Below are 27,240 nucleotides of genomic sequence, written 5' to 3' on the forward strand. Positions count from 1 at the left end.
ACCTTGTGCTGGGTAGATTTATGTCAACTTGACACAAACAATTGTCATTGGAGAGGAGGAAACGTCAATTGAGAAAATGCCTTCATCAGCTCAGGCTGTGGGCCTGCATGTAGACCAGTAGTGATTGATGGGGCCGGAGGGAGGGAGCCATTGTAGGTGGTGCCACTCCTGGGATGGTGGCCCTGGGTACTATAAGAAAGCAGGTTGAGCAAGCAATGGGGAGCAAGCCAGTAAGCCACACCCTCTCCATGACCTCTGCATCAGCTCCTGCCCCAAAGACCTTGCCCTGTCTGAGTTCTTGCCCTGACTCCTTTCTGTTATGTTCAATGATATGAAAGTATAAGGCACATAAATCCCTTCCTCCCCAAATTGCTTTGGTCATGGTGTTCTATGACAGCAATAGAAACGCAAACTAAGACCTGCCTATTGACTCTCTTATTTGGGAGTTCCAAAATCAGACCCTGGGATCTAGATGCCAGTCATCAACAACTCTAGGAAGGATGGTGGGGAGAGAGAGAACAGGGAAATGGGACAGAGAGGGAAAAGTAGCTGGCAACCCCTGAGTTATGATGGTGGGAAAACCAGGTATATTTAGTAGAAATGACCCACTGACATTTGAGTATTGAGCTTTTTCTTAGCTTGCAATATGCAGGGTATGGTCCATTTTAGGATCTTCAGCAGCCACTGTGAGCCATAGCTTCTGATTGTCCCTGTGATCACAAGGGAGAACAACCCATCCTGTATAGCAGGCTGCATGCTACCCCATGGTGTTAGTGGGCTAGGAGTATGGAATATAGTCTCAGCTTATGATATTTTCAGTTTATGGTGGGTTTATGAAGATATAATCCCATAATAGATTGAGAGACAGATATTATGTATATGAGCAGATTTTTACTGTGGACACTTGGGCTCAGTCCTTTCGGGCCATGTGAGAGCTGTTTTAAACCTCACCCAAGAGAACAGGGAACAGGGGTGTGTATCCACACTTCTGTCCATTGTTGAGGAAGACTGTTCCAAGGGCCAATGACTCTTTTTTGGTACTTCTTGCCCATGAGTGATTCGGGTGTGCTCTTGTTCCAAGTAAGTTCTCAGTAAGAGTCACGGGGCCCCAAAGTGGGAATGGTAGGCACTAAGAAGACATGTGGTCTCCTGATAGTCTTGTCAATTTTATTGGATTAAGAAACACCTAAGAGCACCTGAATAAAACATTCCTCTGGGTGAGTCTGTGAGGACATTTCTGGAGACAGCCCCTTAGTGTCTGACCTAGTCAATGGATTAACCATTTGAAAGATGCAGAATGACAGCAATCCGGGAGGTGTAAAGGTAGATAAGAAGCTTTTTTCTCAGAAGTAGCTAACTGGGAGTATGTCCTTAAGGGCCATAACTTGCCCTGGACTCTTCCTCTCTCCCTTTCTCTTCTTCCTGTCTGCCGATATGTGAAGAGCCGCCTCTTCTACACACATTTGCTGCTGTGGCTTCCTGCCCAAGTGCAGGAGGCTAAGCAACTATGGACTGAACACTCTGAAACCATGATCCAAATAAGTCCTTCCTTCCCTAAGTGGTTTCTTCTGAGCATTCAATTACAATGAAGAAAAAAAGGTTAAGAGGTGCTGTTAGCATCTGTGACAGTGCACTCAAGAGATTTAGAGGAAAGGAAGGGGTAACGTTTAATACTAGGCACAACAGAACCTTTGATCATTATGTAACTATTTTTTAAAAGGAGCTTATATGAAACCCCACATTTAATTTTAGGCAGAAAAAACATGTTTGGAGCAAACTCTTTATTTTTTAAGACAAAGTCTCACTACATAGACTAGACTGGCCTCACAGAAATCTGCCTCTGACCCACAGGTGCTAGGATTAAAAGCATGTTCTACTGATGTATGTCTAAGCTCCCATTCTTAAAAATGGCTTTAAGTATAATGTATATGCCATAAATTTTGCTTTAAGTATATACATGTGTGTTTTGGTACTTTATACAACTTTCTAGACATTTCATAAAATGGAGTGATGCAATAAATGGACTTTCTGGGCTAAACTACTTTCACTCAATTATGTTATTAAAGTAACTCATAGGCCAGTTTGTTCCCTTTTGCATTTTTTTTTTATTAATTCTTTTATTTCCATCCCAAATGTTGCCCCCTCCCAGTCCTTCCTTGAAGAGTTCTTCCCCACCCCCCATCTCCGGCTTCACCTGACCAAGCCAGCTCAGCCAGCCAACAGGGTTTCCAGGGAGGGAGGGAGGATTAAAGAAAGAAAGGACAATTAGACATTATAGTATGACCCCAGCAAGTAGTGAGGCACCTTTATTTTTCCCCAGTTTGCTTTTATACCATTCTAAGTACATGCAAAGAATAGGGTAAATCCTAGGTCAAGGAACAAAGTATAAGCATAATAGACAAGGAACAAGCAAGGCAACAAACGAAGTCCCATGGTATTCAGGGACTTATCAAGATGCTCAAGATCTTGAGCCTACTTCCATGTCCTAGCCCAATGTCAAGTTCTTGCCAGTATCCTAGAAGTGGCACCAAGAGCTCTCCACACTCACCTCTGAGAGTGTTACCTCACCCTTTTATCCCCCTATCCTGGGGCATCAAGTCTCTACAGGATTAGGTGCATCCCTTCTCACTGAGGCCAGACAAGACAGTCTCCTGCTACATATGTGCCATGGACCAACCCTTGTATGCTCTTTGGTTGGTGGCTCAGTCTCTGGGGGCTCCCAAGGGTCTGGGTTAGTTGACAGAGTTGGTCTTCCTATAAGGGTGTCATCCCCTTCAACTCCTTCAACCCTTCCCCTAACTCCTCCATAGGGATCTGTGTCTTCCATCCAACACTTGACCCTGTTGTGTCTTAATTAGATTTCATTGTATAAATATCCTGAATTTCATTTGTGTATTCTGTGTTGGTAGATATGATTGTTTTGGCTTTATTATAATTCACAAGCTACTATGTAGAACAGCGTCGCTGTTTTTTGAGCCACGTGCCCACCCACAGCTGATATCACAGATCTCCTGTTTTATCCCCTTGCTCTGCTGCAGTGTCTGGTGGTCTGAGCATCTCCCTGACGATTCATGACGCTGATCATCCTTCCACGTGCTGATCATCTGTCATTTGTATTCCTCCCTTGGTTTAATAGTAGTTTGCACATTTGGTTTATTTTGTGTTTTGTTGGTTTGTTTTTACCAAGTGGCAAATGTTCCTAAGAATTACAGGTGTTTTTTGTTTTTTCCCCAAGTTCAAAATTACTTCCACATAAAAGAGTGAACAGTATTCGAGTACACACTGCTCTCCTGTCATAATGGCAGACTCGGGAATTGATTTTTTAAGATGGTCAGCATCACCAAAAACATCTAAAGGAAGGGCAAGAAGGAGTTGGACTGTAAATCGTTGGCCAGAGGCTGATCACCAGCCAGCAGCTCAGTGGATCTTTTTTAATGGGGAAAGCCTCCTTACCTGCTGGGAATGGGTAGCTGGTGATTAGAAAAGATGTGGAGATGCTTTTCAATATCTTCCTCTCTCCCGTTCCTACAGGAGTTGTCCAACTTCCTCTGTCCTTTCCCTATGTGTATAGTGGAGAAATTGCCAGCCATACAAAGTTCACATGACAGTGGGCTATCAGACCATGAAGGGACTAAGCATGCGCAATGACACATGTCCGTGGTGGGTCTCTCAGTGTGTTCCCCTCCACAGTGGCCTTTGCACGTCGGCTTCCACTTGCCCACCAGTCTTCTCTTTGACTTACAAAATCCTCTCCTTCTCAGCATTTCTCGTAGAATAAAAGTACCAAACACATACCTGTAACTGACTGAGTTAAAACAGCAACCAGTGCGTGAGTTATCCAATATCAGATGACATTATTTAAAAAAAAAATAAGGCAGGAAAAGAATGTTGTTCAATTTATTTGCCACCTCCTAGCTTTCAGTTTTTCAAATGCTCCCTGAGAATCAATTTGTCATTCACTAAATCCTTTTTTGTTTGTTTGTTTGTTTGTTTGTTTGTTTTGTTTTGTTTTGTTTTTTCGAGACAGGGTTTCTCTGTGTAGCCATGGCTGTCCTGGAACTAACTTGGTAAACCAGGCTGGCCTCAAACTCAGAAATCCACCCACCTCTGCCTCCCAAATGCTGCGATTAAAGGCGTGTACCACTACTGCCCTGCGCAAAAACTCTTATGTGTAAAGATAAAAGTAATATAAGCAAAAAGTCAAAGTTTAAAAGTTTGGTGGTATTCAAAAGAAATCAAAGAGGCATATAAAGGAATATTGGAGGTCAGCCAAAATTATTACATTGGCTCACTCTTTCTCCTCACAAGTCCTAAATTCACTAAGAAGAATTCCGTTCTTTTGTGTAATTGCACTGGGATGACACTGGTTCACTTTGCCATCATTGTGTTTCTTGGGCTTTGCTTTGAAAAGCTGCTTGTCTGCTGCTTCCTTGCACTTCATAAAAGCGGAAGCCACACTGACATTCTCAGTGTGGTATTTGCTGATACGTGTGTTTATGTGGTTTCAATCTGTAGTCCCCACGGCCCTGCTCCTTAACCTTTTCTTTTGGATAATGTGAATCATGGTTGTAATTTTTTTCCTACCCTTAGCGCCATGATTCAGTACCATTCACTTCCTCTGGATCACTAAACTGCCCCACAGCCCTCTGGGAAGCTGATTTGTCATGACTGAGCAAGCCACCTTGTGTGACATTGGCCAGCACCAGCTGAACAGCTGCCATCAGGGAATGGGATGAAGGTGGCCACCACATCCTGCTTTGGGGAAGTAGCAAAAGCCTCAGCTTCTTGAGAATGTGTGTGCTTTGTAGCAGTGCATGGATTCCTCTTTATTTGTAATATACAGATAAATCTTATATTGAGAAAAGGCAAATGTGTCTCATTTGGGGACTCACTTCTACACACCAGGTACAGTTATATGAGTTAAGAATCATTATCCCCATGGGCGCATGGTACGTGAACCATGTTTGTGCATGGGTTGAATTTTACCATATAGATGCAGTTTAGAAAAACTTGGAATGGATTTTTATACCCCAAACACATCTGAACTTACTAGAGTCTAACTTCAGAGAAATTCAAGGCAAGAGATGTTTTGGCTGCTGCCCCTTAGACAAGACGTACCAAGTCATTCGGAAAGTGGTAACTTAGTTAAGCTCAATTACTTTCAGTAGTTTCCACTCTATGTAATCTTGTCCATGGAAAGCTCGAGTCTATCAGCCCCAAAGGGTAGATGGGAATCCCACCTCCACATGATGCCCTTTTCTTATTTCTAGTAAAACCTTTCAGGTTCATGAGTCAGAGTACGGGGACAAACATTTAAAGTTAGTTACAGGCTAGACAGGTGTCAGAAGATCTATTTTGCTTTCAGCTTTAGGTAGTGTTAAGACTGAATTTTTAACTCAGGTTCCCTATAAGCTTCCAAAGATAGAAAATTAGGGATAGAAACACTAGTAGCACACAGTGCCTCCTGGCAAGGGTTAGATATCACTGACCTAAGTTGAGTCACCAGCATACAAAGCTGGATCAAGAGACAGAGAGAAGGCTCAGTCTGTAAAGGCCCCTACCACCAAGCCTGGCAAAATGGAAGCTGAAAGGTACTGAAAAACTGCCTTTATATTTTCTTTTTTTCTTTTTTTTTTATTTTTTTTATTTTAATACTTTTTTTTATTAGATCTTTCATTTACACTTCAGATACCATCCCGTTTCCCCATTCCCCCCACTTAGAAAACCCCTATCCCATGCCCCCTTTTCCTTTTTGCATTTATACATTTTTTTAAGAAATGTTAATCATAGGCTTTATAAGTTTGGTATTGTTCAATCAGAGGTGTAACCCACTACCCAACCTAGATATATCAACTATCTTTGACTGGTGGAGATACATGAACATCTGCCTCCATGTCTCCCCCCTCTATCTCTCTTTCATCACCTAGCTTCTCCTCTCCTTCTTCTTCTCCTCTTCTTACTCCTTTTCTTCCTCTCAGTACTCCTCCCACCTTAGCTCCTCCTACACATCACCCTTCCTGTTAGAAGGAAACTTTTCTCTCAAAATACAATTAGAGCATAATTATGCCTATTTGTACCAGTGAGGTACAAGATAGTCCTAATACCCAGTCCATCCTTTTGTTGACTAACCAGCACCTCTGTCATCTATCCTAACTAAAACACTTAGTTCTGAACCTGGCTTTTTCCTTGGCTTTAGGATGAATGTCAGCTGATGACCCTACACTCAGATCTTTTCTCTCAAAGTAAATAGCTATAAGTTTTCAACACCATCAGAAATCCAGAATGACTGAGTTGACTATAATTGTGGGAAGCACAAAGCATAGCTTCTAAAACTTAGCCAATTTATAGAGACCTCTGAACACCTGGACACTCGCTCTACTTCAAAACGTTGGAGCATCTGTTCTTCTGCCTTCTGGCCCAGGATCATCTGACAGACCTTAGTGCTGCAGAATTATTAAGGGCTGATTACTCTGTCTAGGCAGATATAATCAGTCGACTATTCTGCAAGTGTGTCCTTTTCTGGACAGTAATTTGTCTGTAGAAGGAAAGTGGCAATTCTTGCCTAGTGGCTGTCTCACCACAACTGGAGTAACTCCAAGGATGCTCAATTTCTTCTTAGAATTTAACATAGAAAGCTGTCCGGAGCAGACAGGTCTCTAATGAAAATGAACATTAATACTGAAATGTTTGTCATGTCAATTCTAAGGATTTCTGATGTTTTGAAAACCAGCTATCCATGTAAGGTAATCTGGACTGTTGCCTGTTAACTCCACTCAGCTATTTCTAAATAAAACATAGAGAACACCCTTATAATAAACTCCAAGTCATGAATTTGCTATAGTCCCTTAACTCACAGGCTGACCATCTCATATCAGTTAAAAAAGTTAAAGAAGGACTGTGTCTAAGCTTTGTATTCCTAAGTGTGTTATACTGGTACAATGCCTATGAGAGTAACAATATTCATCTCACTCTTATATCACTAAGAAGCTCATGCCAATGAAAACCTTAAAATTTGTAAACAAAGTAAATTGGTGCCATTTAAGAGTTTATATCTTCATCTTGATATTAATTATACAGATTTCTACTAACAGGTTATGGCTATGCAATAAACCCTAACTAATCCTCTCTATTCCGACAAAACCACTACTTTTCCCTAGGGAGACAGCCCAACATTTACCACCTTAGTCCCCATGCCCAGGGAATAGGGGCGCTGACTCATCATTAGCTTCTTCAAGCTGATTATGGGCGTTGAGATATTAGAAGAGGAGTGGGGGGGAGAGCAAGTTGACAGTCCTCTGATGCTGTGTCTTCGCTGCCTCCAGATGGAATTCACGGACCTCAGAGGTTTGAGCAGGTCTGCCCAGCTTGCTTGTTGAGTAGATACACCAAGGCTGATCATTCTGCAATATACAATTCTCAAAACAAATTTTAGTATCAAGATAGTTTTTTTTTTTTAAAGAGGGCTGACATTTTATTAAGAATGTTGGTTCTAACCGATTTTCTATTTTTCCCCTCTTTTATTGGATATAATATGGTCAGTAGCTTGTTTGGATCAGATATTGGTGATGGCCAAAGCTGAGGATCAAGTTCTTGTGACTTGGATTTAAAGTCTGAGCTTCAGCCGAGCACCCATTGCCATTCATTCAGATGAGTGTGAATTTAGGCAGTAGTGACGTGTTCTGATTTACCTGTCAGACCAGTAAAGATTTAACGACTGTTAATGCTCATAGTTTACAAGAATATAAAGTCACAAAAGATACACGTAGAAGCTAGGAGGATGGCTCAGTGGTTAAAGCACTTGCCAAGCAACCGTGAGGATCTGAGTTCAGAATCCCAGTACCATGTAAAGTGGTGGCCTGGGAGAGATGTTCGTGGGCGTGTTCCTATGGCAGGATGGAAAGCTGAGGCCTGCCACTCCACAGATGATTACAAATCAGTTAGCCCGACGAACAAGGTCCTGTGTCTAACAAAATGGAAGGTGAGGTCTGATGCCTGAGGTTGTCCTCTAATTGTGGTGCATGGGCACGCAGACACGTAAACACACACAGGAAGAGCAGAGATTGAAAAGACAAACAAAACAAAAGCTGCACATGTTCTGTCCTAGCAAGTACAGTTAAGGAATTTTATTTAAGAAAAACTAATAGGACATGGATCAAAAGAGTTTTTAAAAAATCAAAAGCGGTTGTGACATGGTTTTAAAACACCAAAAATAAACTAAAAGCATACTTTTTTTTAGTTAGTTGAGGTATTGTAGTACATCTGTCTTTAAAGTAATATTCTTCACTTATGAAAGAGACAAGGTAAATATATCTGAAAAGATGTCCGTGATTCATGGTGTAATGTAGAGTACACCAGTAGACAGTCTGTGCAATGATTTCTCTATGTAAAAATGTGTGTGTGTGCAGGTACCTCACATATGAACACATTTGAGCATGCATGCATATTCATGTTCTTAACACTTAGCAATATTTATTTCTAGGTAAGTAAAGATGAGAATGTGTTTTAGTCCGGTAGCATGGTCATAACAAAATACTACTGAGGTAATAGCTTTTGCAACAGGGATATATTGCTTTTAGTTCTGAAAGCCAGAAAGGGCTGAGATCAGAGTGCAAACATGGTTGGGTTCTGGTGAGGGCTGCTTCCTGGCTTGCCACAGGCTTCCTGGCTTGTAGCTGGCTTCCTTCTCCCTACATCCTCAAGTGGTGGAGGATGTGAGCAAGCACTCAGGGCACTGAGGTCACTAACACTATCATAAGGGAATCTGGATGGGACCCAGACATTCAGTCCAGAATCCAGTACTCTCTGTCACCATACATTTGTTTTCCATTTTTCCAAAGAATACTTATAATTTAATCATCAAGATTGCATTTTTCATTTGGAAAAAGAAAGCAGAGAATTGTAAGGAACTGGAAATTATATCTAATTCAAACTTTGAAGCTTTTACTTTTATACATTAGTTGCTTTTGTGAGGGTGAGGAGTATTTACGTGTGTGTGTGATCGTGAGAATTGGATCTAGGGCTTTATGCATACAAGATAAGCAATCTTTCTTTGAGTTACATCTCTAGCCTCCATCTCCAGTCTCTGTAGATACTAAAGTTTAATGACTTTGCAGAGACGTGTGCATTAAGTGTATATGAAAAGCCACAGTTTCTAGTCCAGTATTCTTTTTGCTATAATGTGTGGTAAATCTACATATCTACAGCCAGGTTCTTTATCTTTCTATCTTAAATCTAAGTCCCTTGGTGGAGGAAGAGCTGTGAAGACTATCCTATCATTTCTGGTTCAGCAATTCAGGGGCAGGGCCAGTGAATTTATTTATTTATCTTTAGTTTCCAAGAGTGTGTGTAGGTAGCCAACTCTGGGCGTGAGCTCTAGGGAAAGTCAATCTAATCTGTAGTATTTGATGATTTCTCTGTGGCAGAAAAATATTTGCATAAAACTACCATGGATGTAACAAATAGCTGGCAGAATTCCTGTGTGTTTACCAGCTAGTTCTTGGGAGCTGGAGTGGGTCCAGGATGTTGCTGACAGTGATCCTGGCACTGCTGGGCTCGGTAGCTGGTGTTGGCTTCACCCTGGGAATTCCATGTATTGCTGGCCTCAGAACATTTTTCTACATCTTCTGACATGTGCTTGGGTTCCACAAAGCCAACCATTGCTTAAGTCATGGCCACTCTGGTGACTGGTGACCCATGGTTCCTCACCCTCAGCTGTTCCTACCACCACTGCTGTCTGTCTGCATGCCATTGATTTTTGTGAACTGCACTGCTCCTTACCCATCTTCGTAAGAGAGACACCTGAATTTTATCTAAGATGAGGGAAACTCATCCCACCTCCCACATGTAGTTAAGTTTTATGTCCCTAAATAGGTCTTACATATATGCCCCATCCTTTATATTTATCTCATATGAATGCTATCCCCCATATGGTTGGCCTTCCACCACTGTACGACCCTGCTCAGAACTAGTTAGTGGTTAAAAGTACTCTAAGTTTTGGGTTCAATAAGTCAGAAAAACAGAACAGAACAGAACAGAACAGAACAGAACAGAACAGAACAGACAAACAGAACAGAACTTTAGAACTTATATCTGTGACTGGTTTTCAAGTCTTTGAACAGGTAGCCAGCCAGCTTTGAGGCTGTGTCTCATTGTCTACTATAGTGTAGAACCTAAATCTCTTTGCATGACCTACAAGACATTTCATGCCATGGCTAGATTCTAATCCCCATTCATAGAGTTCTCAGGCTCCTGCAGTGGTGTCAACATTGGATCTGTAGTTTCCCCAGAGCATAGATGGGCTTACCTCTCATTGCCTGCCCAGGTTCTTCTTCCTACCTAAAGTCCGTCCATCTACCCATCCTCCTAGGCTTACCCTAGAAGTTAACTTCTTTGCCAAGTCTCTCTTGGAATAACTTCTACTTCCCACCCTCTGTTCCAAGTCACTACTCTTAATTTTAATAATGATCTCATAGGTGTCTGAGAAGTGCAGTATTTGTGTATGCCATCACTCATTGACTACTAGGTGTGTTATAGATTCTAGATCGTAAGAGTGAATTATGAGTATGCATTACCCATTAGTACATAAACTATGGAAGGTCACGCCCAAAACCAGAAAAGGAGATTTTTTAAAATGTAGGATCATGACAATGAAAAACAGCCAATTAATAATTAGGAAAGAGAGAATATAGAAATAAAAGTTATGCAACTTATAGGACCATGCCTAGAGGCCACATGCCTGGATATCATACTATATGTGAATGTGTGTGCATGAGAGAGAGAGGAGAGGGAGAGGGAGAGGGGGAGGGGGAAGGGAGGGAGAGGAGAGAGAGAGAGATAAAGAGAGAGCGAGAGAGAGAGAGAGAGAGAGAGAGAGAGAGAGAGAGAGAGAGAGAGAGAGAGAGTTCAGAGCAAGAAGAGAGAAATTCCAAGAGGTCCCACTGAGACTCAGAGACTGCTATTCTGGCTTCTCTGCAAAGCCAGAGAGAGAGGTGTGGTCATAAGAACCGACTGGGTTGCATCTTACTGTACCATAGGGAAGTGGTCTCCAGATGGTGGTTTATAGAAGGCGGATGTCTGGCTCAACCACATTGAGGAACTAGAAGGAGGTAAAACTACTGGAGATTGTGTGGAAGGTGACAGAGCCCTGCTTCTGGTAGAGGAAAACCAAGCTTATCTTTAAAGTGGATGCAGCAACAATGTAAAAGTCTAAGGATTCACGCCACAAGGACTAGACCTGGTTTATTTCCCTTCCTTCAGTATCTTATAGGATGTTTATAGGCAAGGTAGGGTTATGGTCTCCAGAATCTTCAAGCCTGTAAAATCATTCTCTGGGCTATCCACCCTTAGGATAGACCCAGGCATCTTTTCTTTGTAGGTGGCTCAGTGGTCTGAGCATCGTGAAGACATTGCAGACTAAGAATGCTGTTGGACTGGTGTGGCAGAAGTTGACCTGCTTCTTAACACTTAGGGTGAGGCCCGTAAAGATTTGACCATTCTTCAGTGGGCTTCTCAAAGCCTATAAATGAGATTGTTTTGTTTGTAAGTGAATCCGCCAAATGGTGAGAGTCCCCAGGAACTAAACAGTGGAATTGATGGCAGAGCCCACATTCACATGGAGAGATACAGAACTAAGGAATGCAAAAGCCAGAGCAGAAACACCGACAGCTTGATTCTATTTTATAGCTCTGGCTGGGTCTCTCTTCGCTGACCCTAAGAGGCTTCAGTCTCCCAGGTGATGGGATCACAATGGTGAAGAAAAGCACCCGTAGTGCCTCTGCTTATGGGACTTATTCTCCCAGTGTAGCAGGAGCCTGCTGGCTCATACTGGTAAGCCCTACACATCTGCAGATCCTGATGGTAAATCACTAAGACATCAGTCTGGATGAGCATAGCCACATTTTAGTTATTAGTGGTCACTTTTTCCTGCTCACTTTAGCAGGCACATTAGAGTTTACATTTTATACTGTAATTTAGCCTGCAAGGTACTTGTATGTTTCTTATGTGCTATCATTATTTGATAATGTAATCATCATTACAGTGGACTGTGGACTGTGTAAAAAAAAAAGCTGATGATTACATACTTTTTAAGATTTACCTTTTATTATTGTTTTTGGTTTTTTGGGTTAATTTTTAATTTTTTTTTAAATGTATTTGTTCACTTTACAGCCGAGTAACAGCCCCCTTTCCTCCCAGTACCCCCTCTCGCAGATTCTCCCTCCTATTCCATCCTCCTCTCCCCCACATACTACCCACCCCCATTCCCTCCATCCCAACTCCCATCTCCCCACCCCCATCCCACCCTCAGCACATCAAGTCACTGCAGTACTAGACTCATCTTCTCCCACTGAAACTAGGCAAGGTAGCCCAGTTAGGGAAACGAGATCCATAGGCAGGCAACAGATTCAGGGACAGCTCCTGCTCTAGTTGTTGGGGGACCTGCTTGAAGATTTTTTTTTTATTATTTTTAATTATGTGTAAGGATGTGTACATGAGTGCAGGTGCCCACAGAGTCTCTGGCCTGGAGCTAGAGTTACAGATGGTTGTGAGTGACCTGGTGTAGGTGCTGGGAACTGAACTTCTGTCCTCTGCTCTTAACCACTGAGCCAACTCTCCAGCTCTACATAAATACTTTAATTTGGCCTAGCAATGTAGTAGATCACATTTCAGAAAATAGTTCTACAGGCTGAGTATTCATGTTCTCAGTGAGGAGACTGAGGCCACTGAATGACTGCTCCAAGTTACAATCATTCCCTGGGACAAAGATCCTCTGTTTTGGTTCTCATGTAGCTAAATCAATAAGAATCTGCCTGTCGTTGGGGATCCTGCCCTTAAAGTTGAAGCTCATGGGTGATGAACATGATGAAGACCAGAAAGTAGTGACAACGTTTGCACACTGAGATCTGAAGTCTGAGTCAAGGTTGTGTTTCACCCTAGTTAGCGATTTGACCCCATCTGAATGAAAGTGGGTGAGTGATGGTGAGACCTGCTTTAAACATCTCTGCACTCCCTCTAAGGCAGCTGATCTCAACCTGTGGATTGGAACCCCTTTGGTGATCAAATCATCTACAACCATCAGAAAATACAGATATCTAAATTGTGATGTAAAATAGTAGCAAAATTACAATTTACAAAGTAGCAACAAAAAATAATGTTATGGTTGGGGGTCACCACAAAATGAGGAACTGTATTAAAGGGTTGCAGTGTTAAAAAGGTTGTAGACTGCTGTAGAGCACTGGCTGAGTTAGTGATTATACTTTAACCTGAGAGGGTCAGTGAAGAGAGGCCCAGCCAGAGCTTTAAAATGGAATCCAGCTGTTGGTGTATCTGCTCTGGCTTTTGCAGATTTTTTTCCCTTAGTTCTGTATCTCTCCATATGAAGATGGGCTCTTGTGATTATGATTAGGTCTTAACTGGGTCTGTCATCAGTGACCTCTTCCTTTCCTTCCTTGAAAACTAAGCTTGCCGCAGAGCCTCGAGCTTCTAAGACTCTCATCAAGAAGAAGCACATTCCTCATTGGCTGAACATGAGATGATTTTCAGCTTACCGATGGGGCTTAAATATACCCAGCATATCAGACTTACTTTACCATGAACATCTTTCAGGATGAGTCAGGTATATTATTTGTGGATTACATTAGTAAAGTGTTCTTCTAATGCTATGGCCAAGATGAAGAGATGAGTGTAGACTTACATTGTATCCAGGTTCTTTTCTTCTTGGTTCCCTCCTGAGGCCTGTGGCTGTTTCACATAGGTGATTTGGGGTTCTTTCTCATACTGGATCTCTGAAATGGATTGTCAGGCTCCCTAAAACTTAGATCTGCCTCTCTATGACACGAGGTTGATTTGGGGATCTCTATGAAATAGAATCTCTCAACAACGCTCAGACTTGCCTGGAACTCACTGTGTGACCCAAACTGACCTTGAGCTCACAATTCTCCTGCCTCAGCCTGGGTTGAGAGTCCAGCATTTGTCTCACCAATTCAATTATTTCAAGCGCTTAGAGACGATCACAAACAGTGCCTATGTGATTTCTTTTTTAACCTCAAACGTGACTTCTGGCTGCTCTAGAATGACTGTGGAAACGGCCTAAGGAGTGTTCAGCTTCTCCGTTGCAACTGCCTCGGCAACCTTAGGATTCAACCTACGTAGTAATGGTGGCTTCCTTTCCAGTCTTACCAAATTTATTTGATCCTCCTACGTAAAATAGACACTCTAATAAGCAAATTGTTTAGATTTGCTTTTCCTGCCGCTGCAGTTGACGTTATTGTGGGTCAAAAGCATATTTACAAAAATACCTTCAGTTTTACTGAGCCTTGGTTTTTGTTTTTGTTTCGTTTTGTTTTGTTTTTAGAAAGATAAGATTCCCCTTTTCTGAGTGCTTCTTTTCTAGAAATTATTCATCTGATCTACTGAAATGGTTGGAGTCTGCTGATGCCTCTGGAATCCTTACTGGCCTTTTATCCTGTGAGTTCACTGTGATGTCTGTGCAGACACAGTAGCTGAGTACCGTGTCCCTCAGCAATTTGCTTCTTTGTGCAGGTGGAATCCAGACCCTATTAGCAATAACTTTCCATTCTTCCTGTTGGAAGGGACACTTTGACAGATTCCAGGCCTTTCAAGGTTCTTGAAATCTTGGCTTGTATAGACAGAGTTTGCAGCCTGACCAGGTTTCCCACCCTTAGCTATCAGCGGCATGTGGATGAGTAAGAACCTGCCCTCACAGAGCCCATCACTTCTGCTTCTACAGCAGGTTCCTCCTTGTTCACTGGAAATAAGTCAAAAATAGAACTTCTCTCATTCCTGTCAGCCTTGAGGATTGGGTCTATCTGTGAGTTAGGTCAAGGGTGTGTCATATGTACTTTTTAATTACATCAGTGCCATGGGAACATGGAGGGACAGTTGTATCCCACTTCCACTTGTGTCTTCTGTCTTTGGGCCTGACTTACACAGCAGGATGAATCACGTACTTCCTCTATTTACAGTGACAAGCAGGTCATGTCATTTTTCTCTTGCAGTACAAGGAGTTAAACCTAGGGCCTACCGCTGAACTACAGACCCTGCCTGTTTTTCAACTTTGGACTTGGAGACAGGGCCATAATGAAGTTGCCTAGGCTATCCTTCAACCCCTTTCAACCTCACTGACTTCTGAGAGGAGCTGTTGAATGGCTCATTTACTTCACCATCCCTAGAACCACCCTTGCCTTGCTTTGACCCTACACTGTGTGGCCACTGGGGTGCCTTAACCAGCCTTGGTATCTCAGTGTCACTTTGCTAATTGGCATCTTGGTAGATTTGTCTGATGTGAAGCCCTAGCAGATATCGTAGGTAGAAGGAGGATAAAGCCTGCAAATTTCACTTTGGTGTATTAATGATTCCAGATGTGTACCTCATCAAAATCACAGATGTGGTGAGGTCATAATGGGAGAACACTTACATGTAGGAAGGGTTTGCCCACGTGTGCTGAAATGACCGCCCATCAGTAAGAAGTTCACAGAGGTCATGACTGAGCGGCTTCCTGAGAAATATGTTGGTATTTTCCTGGCAGATACCTATGATGGACATGCATGGAAAAATAGAGCAAGCAAATGGCTATGGGAACCTTAAGTAGGTGGACATACAAATAAGAGGAATTTGTTAAGGCTGTAAATGGAGACATGAAATGAAGCCCTTCCCAAAAACCCTAGCCCAAATTATATACATCCTGGGTTCCATGATGATGGACCCTCAAGTGAGGATCTATGTGCTTGATCATTTGCCCCTGAGCTCTACAGGGTGTAGAGAGTCTAGAGTTCTAGACTGCAGAGGAGCAACCCATATTAGAGTGGCCAACCTACTTAGCATGCCAGGCTCCCAGAGAAGACAGATCACTCCTGAATTACAGTGATTTTTTTTTTTTTATCTTTTCACTTTGCAATAGTATAAAAGTGATAGAATTTCAGTAGAAACAATACTTTAGATTTTGAAATTTGATCTTTTCCAAGGCTGGCAATATACAGTCCAGGACTGTTCATTGTGTGGCTGTAGGCTGTTTGCTTTCAGTGTCTCAAGCACACTGAAGGCAGGCTGGGCTGTGTTGTGTTTTGTAGTTTAGATATGTTTGACACATTTTCAATGTGATATTTTCAGCTTGTAGTAGGCTTATTGGACTTTAACTCTATAGTAAGTTAAGGAATATTGGCATTATGTTTGATGAAAGAGCATTGTGACTTACAAAGTGACTGGAAGTCTATATATTGGCTGAGGTTTTGCATGCATGTGGATGAATTGCCTCTAGCTGGTTTAGGTAAAAAAAAAACGATAGCAAAGAATAGAATTCTCAGAATCGTGGATGGACCATGAACTGAGCATCCTAAGTGGCTCCTATAACAACTTAGCAGAATTGCCCCACCCATAAGCCAGGGGCAGGAGGATGCTGTCAGTGTCACATCTTTAGCTGTTGCTCAAGGCCATACTAGTTCTGCCTTGGCCCCTGACTACCACATGGGTGCTGGTGCTGATCCCAGATATGTGGCCCGGTTTCCAGCAAAGCTTTTCATGGACCCATCTGTTTAGCCAGAGCCCAGAGAATGCAACCACACCCCAGTCATAAGAAGCCAGGATACAAGGGTTCTATTGTCTTATTTAGCACTCTCGATTAGAAGTTTGGGAATTACCCTTCAAGACCCTTAGGTGTTGGGATATGCTCTCAAGATTCTGAACATAGGCAAATGATAAGACTCAGTCTTCAGAAAATACATATTATTGGAAGGAGGAGAATAGAGGATGAAATTTGTGTGTTTAAGAATCATTTTGATGAAACCCCTTGGTGTTTTAGTCAAAGCCAACCTCCATAACTTCATATGGGGCCATGAGATGGCTGGTTTCTTCAGCTGTCCCATAATAAGCCCGCTGCAATCCAACCTCTGTCTTAGTCTGCTTCTCAGAGCCCCAGCAGCCGATTATGCTCAGCATCTGTAGAAACCACATAAGCAGATGCCCGAATGCCACATTCCACGCCAAGAATGTGCAGCTGCCAATTGCTCCCAGCCAGGTAATGTCTGGTGTCTGCCTGCTTCGAAATGGTTTCAGTCATTTAAAAACTTGGTGTAAATTTTTACATACACTTTTTTTTTAACCTGAAAAAAGAATTGAACTCTAGTTTAAAATGCATATGGTACAGTATTTAAGGGGAAGTATAGACATGTGCCTTTTTTTTTTTTAATGCACCAAAAATAGGATGAATGGTCAAAATCTGAATCCCAGCCTGATGGCTTTCCCAGCTGCCCTTCCCATTCCTCCCATCTGGCATTTCCTGAAATGAAAGTTTTACACATTTAATTCTTCTTGATACCTGTGTCCCCGAGGACCCCGATGAAATGCTGCTGTCCTGAGCTGCGCTCTCGCTGTCTTCAGTTTTATAGATGAGGAAACAGAGGCACAAGGTTGCAGAGCTGAGCTGAGAGGCTGACCTCTGTCTCCAGCTCTGTCTAATTTCCTAAGAAGCTGACACCTCTAACACAGGGTGTAGATGGTGTAAATCAGGCAGATGGCATCCAAGGGTCTTGGTTAGTTTTAATCACAGCATTGATACCCCAGATTTGTCATGCAGATGACACTGCAGGGTTTCACACACCTCATGCAGTAGAAGCTACTAGACCACCTTATGGATAAGTATTACAAGCATCCCCCTCTCCCCACTTTTCTTTTCAATTCCAGTGATTGCCTGACAGTTTGTTGCAGGCTTGTGGACACATAGTAGGCAAGTGTTTGACCACTGAGCTACACTCCTCATCTCTATACTCCTAGCTGCTGCTATCTCCCATTTTTCAAAGCGGGCCACTGAGGTTTTAAAGGGGTCCATAATTTCTCAATAACCCACACTCGAAAGCTACTAAAAGACAAGCTGGACCCCTCTCCCCCCCCCCCCATCCCTTCTGAAGCCTTGCTTTTAACTTGAATTGTGCTGCTGACACAGCTATAAAAGCTCTCATGTTTCAAAGACCTCACTCATTCAAAGCAGAGTAAAGCCACACCCAAAGTAGTATTTATTTGTCTTTGATGCAATAATGTCATTTGTATGGAGCTGGCCTTAAACTCAAGGTATGATGTCTGCACGTCATTTGCAGGGAAGATGTGCCCTCCACTACTCCATAGCCTGTATCTGTGGTGTAGGGAGAACATGGAGCAAGAGGTTGTGGTAGCAGGGCTTGGTGACACCATGAGAACTAAAATTCTAAAAATGCATGTTGGTGAGAGATGACACCTGATGCTCTGTCTCTGGTCCTTCGGATGGATGGGTTATCTGAGATGCAGGACAACCAGAGGGTCCATCCATCCTGTACTTCTACAGAAGTACTAACTCTACATGAGCCAGATAGAGGCCACGTTCCATGATGTCACCACGGTTCTACACATCCATGCTGATTGTGCCACCCCCTAGGGAAGCTGGACTACAAAACATGGAATGCGCTCAGCAATCAGACACTGGGTGGGACAGGTGCCAGTTCATCCAGATGAATTCCTGCTTCACTCCACTAATATTAGAGTAAATGATTATTTCCTAATTAGGCTTTGCACCAAAACTAGAGGATTTATTCCCTATTCCCATATGAACAACTTATAAATGACCAGATGATATTGGCAGATTTCATCATACATCAGAAGCTCAATCTTCAGAAGAACAAACCTATTTAGATTTTCATTTAATTTCTCATAATTATGTTTGTACTTTAGTTGGAATTGCACTGCATCTTTATATTAAATAGTGTTTTTCTTGTTAGTATTTCTAATTGGCCAACTGGGAGACGATGCTTTTTCTCTCTATATTTCTTTAAACCTTACTTCGTTTCTCCTATTAGGCCTGCATAAGTTTGAATGTCTCTTATGGTCATTGTAACCACATAATTCACATCTCTAACTTTGATAGTTTTTAGGATATAATGAGTTTCTATTCCATTACTGAGATTAAACAATTCAGCTGATTTTTATGTTTATAAGGAACACTAGTTAATCTTGATGAGCACAGCTATTTCCTCAAAGAAATTTGATGTTAATTTTTTTTTATGAACTTTATGTCATAGTAATCAGGTTATCAAACAATGGCAACAAGTTTAGTCAAGTAATCTTCAAAACAGCAATCCCTAGGTCTCTTAGTTAGTGTTTCCATTGCTGTGAAAAGACACCATGACCAAGGCAACTCTTATAAAGGGCAACATTTAATTGGGGCTGACTTACAGTCTTGAGGTTCAATCCATTATCATCATGGCTGGAGTCACGGCAGCATCCAGGCAGGTATGGTGCAGAAGGAACTGAGGGTTCCACAGCTTCATCCAAAGGAAGCCAGGAACAGACTGACTCCCACGTGGCTAGGAAGAGGGTCTCTAAGCCCATCCCCACAGTAACATCCTTTCTCCCAACAAAGCCATACCTACTAACAGTGCCACTCCCTACACCAGGCATATTCAAACCACCACACTGGGCAAGCTCCTGCTCTCAGAGACAGCAGTATTGGATTGGTTGGTAATCTCCTCTTAAGGTGCAGACAGTTTCTCCATTGTGGCAGGAGTTGGGGACGCACAGATCAAAACAAAGAAAAGAAACGCGCTTTTGTTTCTAACATGTTGTTACACACCAGTCCCTTTCTGTGGAAAGCTCTTCCCCACAGTGTACAGGAATGTGCAGTATTATTGCAAAGGAGCTGGAGATGTAGCTTAAAGGTGGAGTTCTTGTCCAGCGTGTGTGAAGCCCTGTATTCAATCCTTAACATTGCAAAAATATAAAAAGAAAATGATTTAAAGAAACCGTTGGCATACCCACTCATAAGCTCCTTTCAAGGCTAAGTTTCCATGGCCTTTGTCTCCTCCCTCCCCGTACTTGTAACTGTGAGGATGTCTTTCCACTTGCTCACTTCTTGGAGGGCTAGGGGAACATCTTCACCTAGCAAGGTCAGGAAGAGAGAGAAGCTGGATCCCAGGAGACCCACTGGAGTCTTCTTCTACGCAGCTTTCTTAACGGTTTGCTGCAGGCGCTTCTCTGGCTCCTCTCCTGGACACCTCATTGTGCTCAGAGATGTCCAAAGTGATTGATAACAAACTCTTTATCTTTCTAGAAATTCACAGGTCTGAGTTTTTGACATTTATTAAAGTGTTTTGTTAATGGAAGCTGAACAGTCAGTCAACACTAAGCAAGCCCTTTCACCCTCACCATTGAACCACCTTACCACTCACCTCTTTATTCTTTGGCTCCTCTCACTCCCTTAACTATCCCCTAGGTATATATGCCAGGCAAGGACTTGCTCACAAAGGATTTTATGTATGGTGTTGAGTTTTGAACATGAATGGCTTTTGTTCTTCTAGTTCTGTTTAACTGAACTGAATCTATAACCTCACCTGGCTTTGGGAGTAACAGATGTGGCCCCATAGCCTGTGCCAAAACTGAATCATAGGGTTCATAGAATCATAGATGTATAGAATCATAGATTGAACTTTGTAAGCAGTGTCCTCTTCTTCTACTGGGAGGAAGAATTTTGTTTATTTTGGAGGATGACCTCAGTGTCCTCATGGCTTACTGGGTGTGGTAGTTTGAAAGAGAATGTCCTCAGCAGGTTTATATATTTGAACACTTGTTCCCTCATTGGTGGCACCGTTTGGAGTCATTTAGAAGATAAGGCCTTGTTGCAGGATGTTTGTCACTGGGGGTTGGCTTCTAGAATTTAAAGACTTGGTATCTCCAGAGATGCCAGTGGCCTTAAAATCTCTGAGAACCTACCACTATTAAAAATCAGAACAAGGGAGCTGGAGAGATGGCTCAGTGGTTAAGAGCACTGACTGTTCTTCCAGGGGTCCTGAGTTCAATTCCCAGCAACCACATGGTGGCTCACAACCATCTGCCATGGAATCTGATGCCCTCTTCTGGTGTGTCTGAAGACAACAACAGTGTCCTCATATACATAAAATAAATAAATCTTTAAAAAAAAAAAAATCAGGACAAGGCCCAGCGTCAACCCCAGAAATGGAAAGCCAATCAAGGAAGCAGGTCTAGATCGGGCCATATGGTTTTAACTTGAAATATTCCTTGCAGGCTCATGTTTATAGTGCTCCTTATCTAGAGTAGTGTAGACACAGAGCAGTCGGAGGGTGCTTAGGGGAGTTATGTTCCCTAGTTCTGGTCACTCTTTCAGCTTCCTGGTGTGGTATGATGTGAGGTGCCATCCTCTCCTGCCACCATGAACTCTGTCGTGATGGACTGAGACCCCTGAAATGGAGCCAGAATAAAACTTTGCTCTCATAAACAGGTTCTTTAGGTATTATGTTTGTGAGGTTCATCAGCTTGTCTATTGATCTCAGGTTAGGTGCAGGGAAACTGAGGCTCAGGGGTTAAATGATCATAAAGATGGGTTTCTAGATCATAAAGATGACCCGAGACAACATGATATGGTTGCCATGTTTCCTTTCATATCCAGAAACTTGTGTTGAGATTCATTTGGTGCTGCCACTATGATGAGAGGCAGGGCCTTTAAGAAGGATTAGGGCATAAGAGGGATCAATGCCTTCCTGTGGGAATGGGTTAGTTATCACAAGAGTGGGCGGTCATAAGGTCAGACTACCTTTTGTGATTTGCAGTTGTATGTGTATTTACTTACTTGTCTTTCACCTTCCACCCTGGCCTGGTGCTCTTGACAGCTGCTGTTGCTATGGCACTGAGCTCCAGAGCCACGACCCAAAATCAATCTCTTTACTCTTCAATTCCCAGCAACCACATTTTCTGTTTTAAGCAACAGAAAATGAACAGAGCTCAATGCCATCCTGATAGAGTAATCTTTACAAACTCCATCCCTTCAGTGTGCTCATGAAGCAAACACCAAGTAACTTTGAAAAACTACTTTCGTTGGGTTTCTTTTTGGAAGGGCCAATCTTATTGAAAGAGGCAAATTATTCTAAGTGTTTCATGAATTAAAGTTTTCTGTGTCTATAATGAAATGCTTGAGTCTGAGTCTCCAAGTTAGCTTCAGTTCGCAACTTGACACAGCCCAGAGTTAACTGAGGGAGTCCCTGTGAGGAAATACCTCTATCATTTCAGCCTGTGGCCATGTCTATGGGGAGTTCTCCTGACTGTTAGTTGACATAAGAGGCCCAGCTCACTCAGGGCAGTGCCATCCCTAGGCAGGCAATCTTGGTTATAAGGGAAAGCTGACTATGAGCCAGAGAGAACAAGCCAGGAAGCAGAGTTCCTCTGGTTTCTGCTTCAGCATCCGCTTCAGTTCTTGCTCTGGCGTCTCTCACTGATGAACTGGACATACAAGTTGAAACAAACTTTTTCTCCCCAAGTTGCCTTTGCTCAGTATGTTTTCTCACAACAACAAAAAGTAAACCTGAGCATGGGGCAGCTTTATGAAGCAAAGAGGTTTGCTTTAGGTCACTGGAAGTCCAAGATCAAATAGCTCCATTGATCCAGCCTCTGGTGAGAGTCTAATGAGCAGTGGCGTATTGTGATAGAAGTGGTTGAGGGAGACTCTCACATGGCCAGACAAGAACCCAAAGGAAAGAAGAGGCCTCATAATAGCTCATTCTCAAGAGAACTAGCTAGCCTTCTGAAGAACCTCTTGAATAGCTTCCCAGGATAATACCCCCTATACTAACTCCTTCTAAGTCTCACATCTTAAAGGTCCCACCACCTCTCAGGTGGCCAAACTAGGGACCAGACTTCCGGGGAAAGAGCTGTATCCAAACCACCAGTCATCAAAATGTTTTCAAAGAAAAGATGCTGACTTTATGAAGCAATGGTGTTTTAACTCTGTAAAACACACAGTGCCCTGCCTCCTAAACTGTTAGTAAGCTTTGGGGCAACTGAATTTAGGCCAAATAACAAGCTTCAGGGAGCGCAGATACCTTAATGGGATGCCAGAGAGAAGCCATTAATTTCATGGTTGTCAGTTGTAGTTAAATCTTCAAGGGTGTCAGATTCCAATGTCTTAATCATTTAAGCAAGAATAAGTCTAGCAGTGTGGCCGACCCAGTTTGTGGTTGCAAGCAGGAACCTCAGGAGGTGCTTGTTACACACTTCATTGCTGACGATGTAGGCTAAACAGTCAAAGCTGGGAAATGTTCACTTGCTACCTCTAGAACTCATACATGGTAAATAGTACTGTTTACTTCTGCTGAAGTCCTTCCTCTTGTGGAGAGTTATGACTGTATTCTCTCCAACATTAATCTATCAGAACTCCGAAAGGTAAAACCCAGGCAGTTATGTGAACAGGTGAGTAATGGCTGGGAATGATGGGGACGGGACGGGATGGGAGCCATCTAAAGAGAACCTTCTTCTCTTAAGAGGCAGCATGAGCTACTCCATGCAGCCAACTGATGTCAAGGGGGAGGCAGCTGTGTTCCAAGTTCCTCAATTTTTCCAAAAGATGCCAGGAATCCCGACTTTTGTGATCCTTTCATTTTTCTCCATTAGCGTGTGTCTAGATTTTCTTCTGTTTGTTTTTGTAGACCTGTGTTAATGTAGTGTTTTGCTTTGCTAAATACAACCGTGCTGAGCTGCCAGGCTTCACCCTTAAGTGGTACCTATCAGGGACTTGTCTTCCCATCCTCATCTAAGCATAGGGCATTCATTTACAGCCTCTGTTTTGCCCTTCACAAAAGCACATGTAGTTCTGTTGCCTTCCACCACTCCGTGTGCCTAGCTGGCACAGCTGTAAGGGTAGGTCCTAAATGCATCCTTGGGCTATGGAATGCATTGTAGCTAGGAGCTGAACAGTCTCAATCTCTCTGTCTCTCTGTCTCTCTGTCTCTCTCTGTGTCTCTCTCTCTCTCTCTTCCTCCCTCCCTCCCCCCATTTCTTCTCCGTGTATGTGTGTGTGTGTGTGTGTGTGTGTGTGTGTCTGTCTGTCTGTCTGTCTGTCTGTGTAATTCACATTGTGCCCATATAGCAGAAGGCTAGGCATAGTATGGTTTGGGGTTTGTGGTGGCAGGGGATGTGACTTAGAGTCAAAACAGAACATACCCAGATACCAAAAAGGAGATTTATTACCCCAGAGAGACAAGTGGGGTAGGGGAGAAGGGCTACATTTATATTGGACAAAGGCATCAGCAGGAGTCTCTCTCTCTCTCTCTCTCTCTCTCTCTCTCTCTCTCTCTCTCTCTCTGTGTGTGTGTGTGTGTGTGTGTGTGTGTGTGTGTGTGTGTGTGTGTGTAACAGTGGGTTTTTTAAGGAGAAAAGGGGTGAGTCTATGCTAGGGTGAGCTGGTAAGTTCTGATTAGACAGGTTAGCCAGTATAGCCAAATAGTGAAATTTGATTGCTAGACCTTGGTTTTTGTCTCAGAAATGACTCCGTGGCTAAATAAGGGAATAGACTTTGGAGGCTCACTTTAGGGATGTTATCTAATGGGTTAGCAGGTGAGAGGGAAGGGGAAAGGGCATATTTTCCTGGCACCATGTTTACCCTTTAGTAGATACCTGGGCTAGAAATAGAAAGGTTTTCTGAGACCTAGAGCAGATTCCAGCTCTGTGCTGTTCAGTGTCCTCTTTAGCCCAGGAATTATCTGACAAGAGTGCTGAACTCTTGAAGTACAGTTAGGGTGAGCCCAGATGTCATTGCCAAGGCAAAGTGAACTCTGGATTTGAAAGCTGTAGGAAAAGATCAGATATCCCATTTTTAAAATGGTAATTGTAAGTTGAACTAGTTTAGATGTATGGGTGAGATAAAATGTGATGGAGAAAGTCTATTTTACTGTTTGCTTTTAATGTGGTCACTAGGAAATTTAAAGTTACATCTGTTACTCATATTCTCTTCTGATCAGGGTTGTTCTGTAGCAGTGGTATGGAAACTTCTGGAAAGGTCCAGATAGCCCTTGAGATTCCCTAGGCCAGGTGGTCACTGCTGCAAATAATCATTGGGCTGGGCCTGTACAAAACTAACCACAAATGGCATACAAAGGGATGAGTGTAGCTATGTTACAATAAAACTTTATTAACAAAATCAGGCAGGGCCTAGATTGCCGGCTCCTGCTTGCTAAGAAACAGTAGGAAGAAGGTGATGGCAATTCTAAGAGCTGATGACCTTTCACTGGTTAATCAGGATGCCACCTCTTTTTTTAGAGTGTCACGTGACGACATATATAACTTTTGCCCGCCTGGATCTGTCCTCTTTCTCTCTCAAGTGTACAGACAGTTTTTCAATTCTCTACCAGTGGTCAACAGTTTAGTTATCCAGAGTCTTGTTTTGCTCTAAGCCCCCGTGGCTTTTGTCCTACATTCTGTTTGGTAGTCATCACTTTGAAGAAAATTGTACAGGCAAAATAGGAATAGCAGGCTATTTAGGGAGTAGTTCGAGAAGAGAATTCATGGGGCACTGTACATATAAACTATGTCAAAGATGAACGTGAGTTTAAGCCGCCAAATTTGCCAATTAAAACAAAATCCTTGATCCCCGTGAGTTCATCATGTCTGCCCAATGAATGAACACGTTTTAGTCTTTTGCCATCAGAATATAGACACCACTTGTTGGGGCTCTGCAGACTAAAGGAGAAAACTTGGCTAGAGGTTAGCGGACCTGACACCCATGAAACCAGGCTCCCTCCCAAGGTCAGGGCATGTGACCTCAGATCCAGCCAGTCCTGGTAGCTGGAAAAGCATACTCCAAGCCCAGCCCTTGCTTTCCATCAGCAGTGAAGTTGCAAAAGGGAGCTTCCAAAAGTGGAAACATTTTCAAATAAGTCTTTTAACTTTTCGCCTGTGGATACAGCTGCGTTGACACAAAGCCACGTTTGAGGCATGATGTCTCGGAAGCCTGGCACCGCGGAGTGTTTTTCTACTGGGACCCATAATTGTTGGCTTTTAAGAGTGGTCCTGTGTTCGGTTTTATCAATGTGGTACTTGAACTGGACTTTCAGCTGACCTCCAAAAGGAAATAGTTTTAAAAGGAAGAATTTTAAGTCTGCCAAAAGCCAGATAATGGCACAGCACAGAAAAAAAAGCCAGCGTTCTGTGGTTTTTATATTAAAATACGAGTCTCTTAATGTCTCAAAACAGCAGCCAGAAAATGTGAAGTTTAATACCCAAGGCTCGAAGAAGCCATTTTAATGAGCTTCATTTTTCACTTTGTTCTTTGTGATTCCCCCAGAAGGAGCAAGCATCTTTCCCCTGGTCTTCCTCCGCCATCTATTTTTGCTTTTATACAAACGAATGTTTTCATTAAAGCAATTTCAAAATACACTGAAAACAGCCATGCCCAATTCAAGGCCTCGTACTTTGAGGCGTTTTCAGCTGCAGGCTCTGCAAAATATCTTGAGGAGCAAAGCCACCAGTATCCGCCTCATCCAGCATCATGAGTTACCGTTCCCTTAAGACACCGCACTTCCCATTGCTTTATCCGAGCCACACCCTGCATTTTGTTTTGCTAGTTGCCGGTGCTTTTACCTGTTCAGGAGGAGGCAGGTGGGAAGCCAACACCTGTATACTGTGCGCAGTGATCAAACTGGGCTACTTAGCATTTCCACTTCTTCACCGGGTACTTTGAAATATCCTGGGCTGAAAGTGGAATCCGTAGTAGAGCACGTGGTTAGCATGCACAGAACTCTGGTTGCAATAGCTAATGCAGAGGAAGAAAGGAAGAAAGAAAGAGAGATGGGGCTGGGGGGGAGGGGAGGCAGGGGGAGTTTCCTATAGCCCTAGGGAACATTGAAATAAATTCTTTCTTTGTGACTATATTTTCAACCTGCATATCTGTCTTCTGCTCCACCTCCCATGGCTGAAGGGACCTGGGTGGTTTGTCTAGTTGATTCAGCCCTACTTATTCAGGCTCCATAGACCTGTGTCTCTGGAAGGTGATTGTGTGTACTGAGAATGCTTCAACTTCATACCAGTGTGGACCTTGGATGGAACACACATAGCAAGTCAGGTCACAGCAAGTGTGACTCACAGGCTAATTACATTGGCTGCCATCTTGCTGCCTGCTCACAGTTGTCACATGTTAAGTGGGATAGGAAACACCAGCATGGACTGCTAAGAGGTTTGACCTACTGGCAGGAGAGGATCCCTAATGTTCTGCATCCTTATCCACACTCGGTAAGGTCAGCCGTAAGTTTTACCTACTGAAGTGGATGCATAGGATGTGTCACTACAGCTTCAAGTTGGAGTTTCCTGTTAAGTAGCAAGGTTCATCGCTTTCTGATGCCTTAGGATGGAGAAGTCTCTATTGTGAAAACCCCATTCAAGCCATTTCTGCTTTTAAAAGAAAACATCTTCTTCTCATTGGTTTTT

General features: G+C 42.8%; 1 protein-coding gene across 4 annotated transcripts in view; it reads left to right on the forward strand.

The window, feature by feature from the left end:
* Rin2 (Ras and Rab interactor 2) overlaps positions 1-27,240 on the forward strand; it is a 201,180-nt gene that overhangs the window by 45,028 nt on the left and 128,912 nt on the right. Inside the window, exon 3 of one of the 4 annotated variants that reach the window (XM_076929902.1) lies at positions 11,347-11,468. The exons of 2 other annotated variants lie outside the window; for them this stretch is intronic. The gene's annotated coding sequence lies outside the window, so the exon portion shown is untranslated. Of the gene's footprint in view, positions 1-11,346; positions 11,469-23,083; positions 23,233-27,240 lie in introns of those variants that run through there. One more of the 4 variants, XM_034495201.2, reaches the window with a different exon arrangement.

This window comes from Arvicanthis niloticus, chromosome 2 (assembly GCF_011762505.2).
Source record: "Arvicanthis niloticus isolate mArvNil1 chromosome 2, mArvNil1.pat.X, whole genome shotgun sequence".
Taxonomy (NCBI): domain Eukaryota; kingdom Metazoa; phylum Chordata; class Mammalia; order Rodentia; family Muridae; genus Arvicanthis; species Arvicanthis niloticus.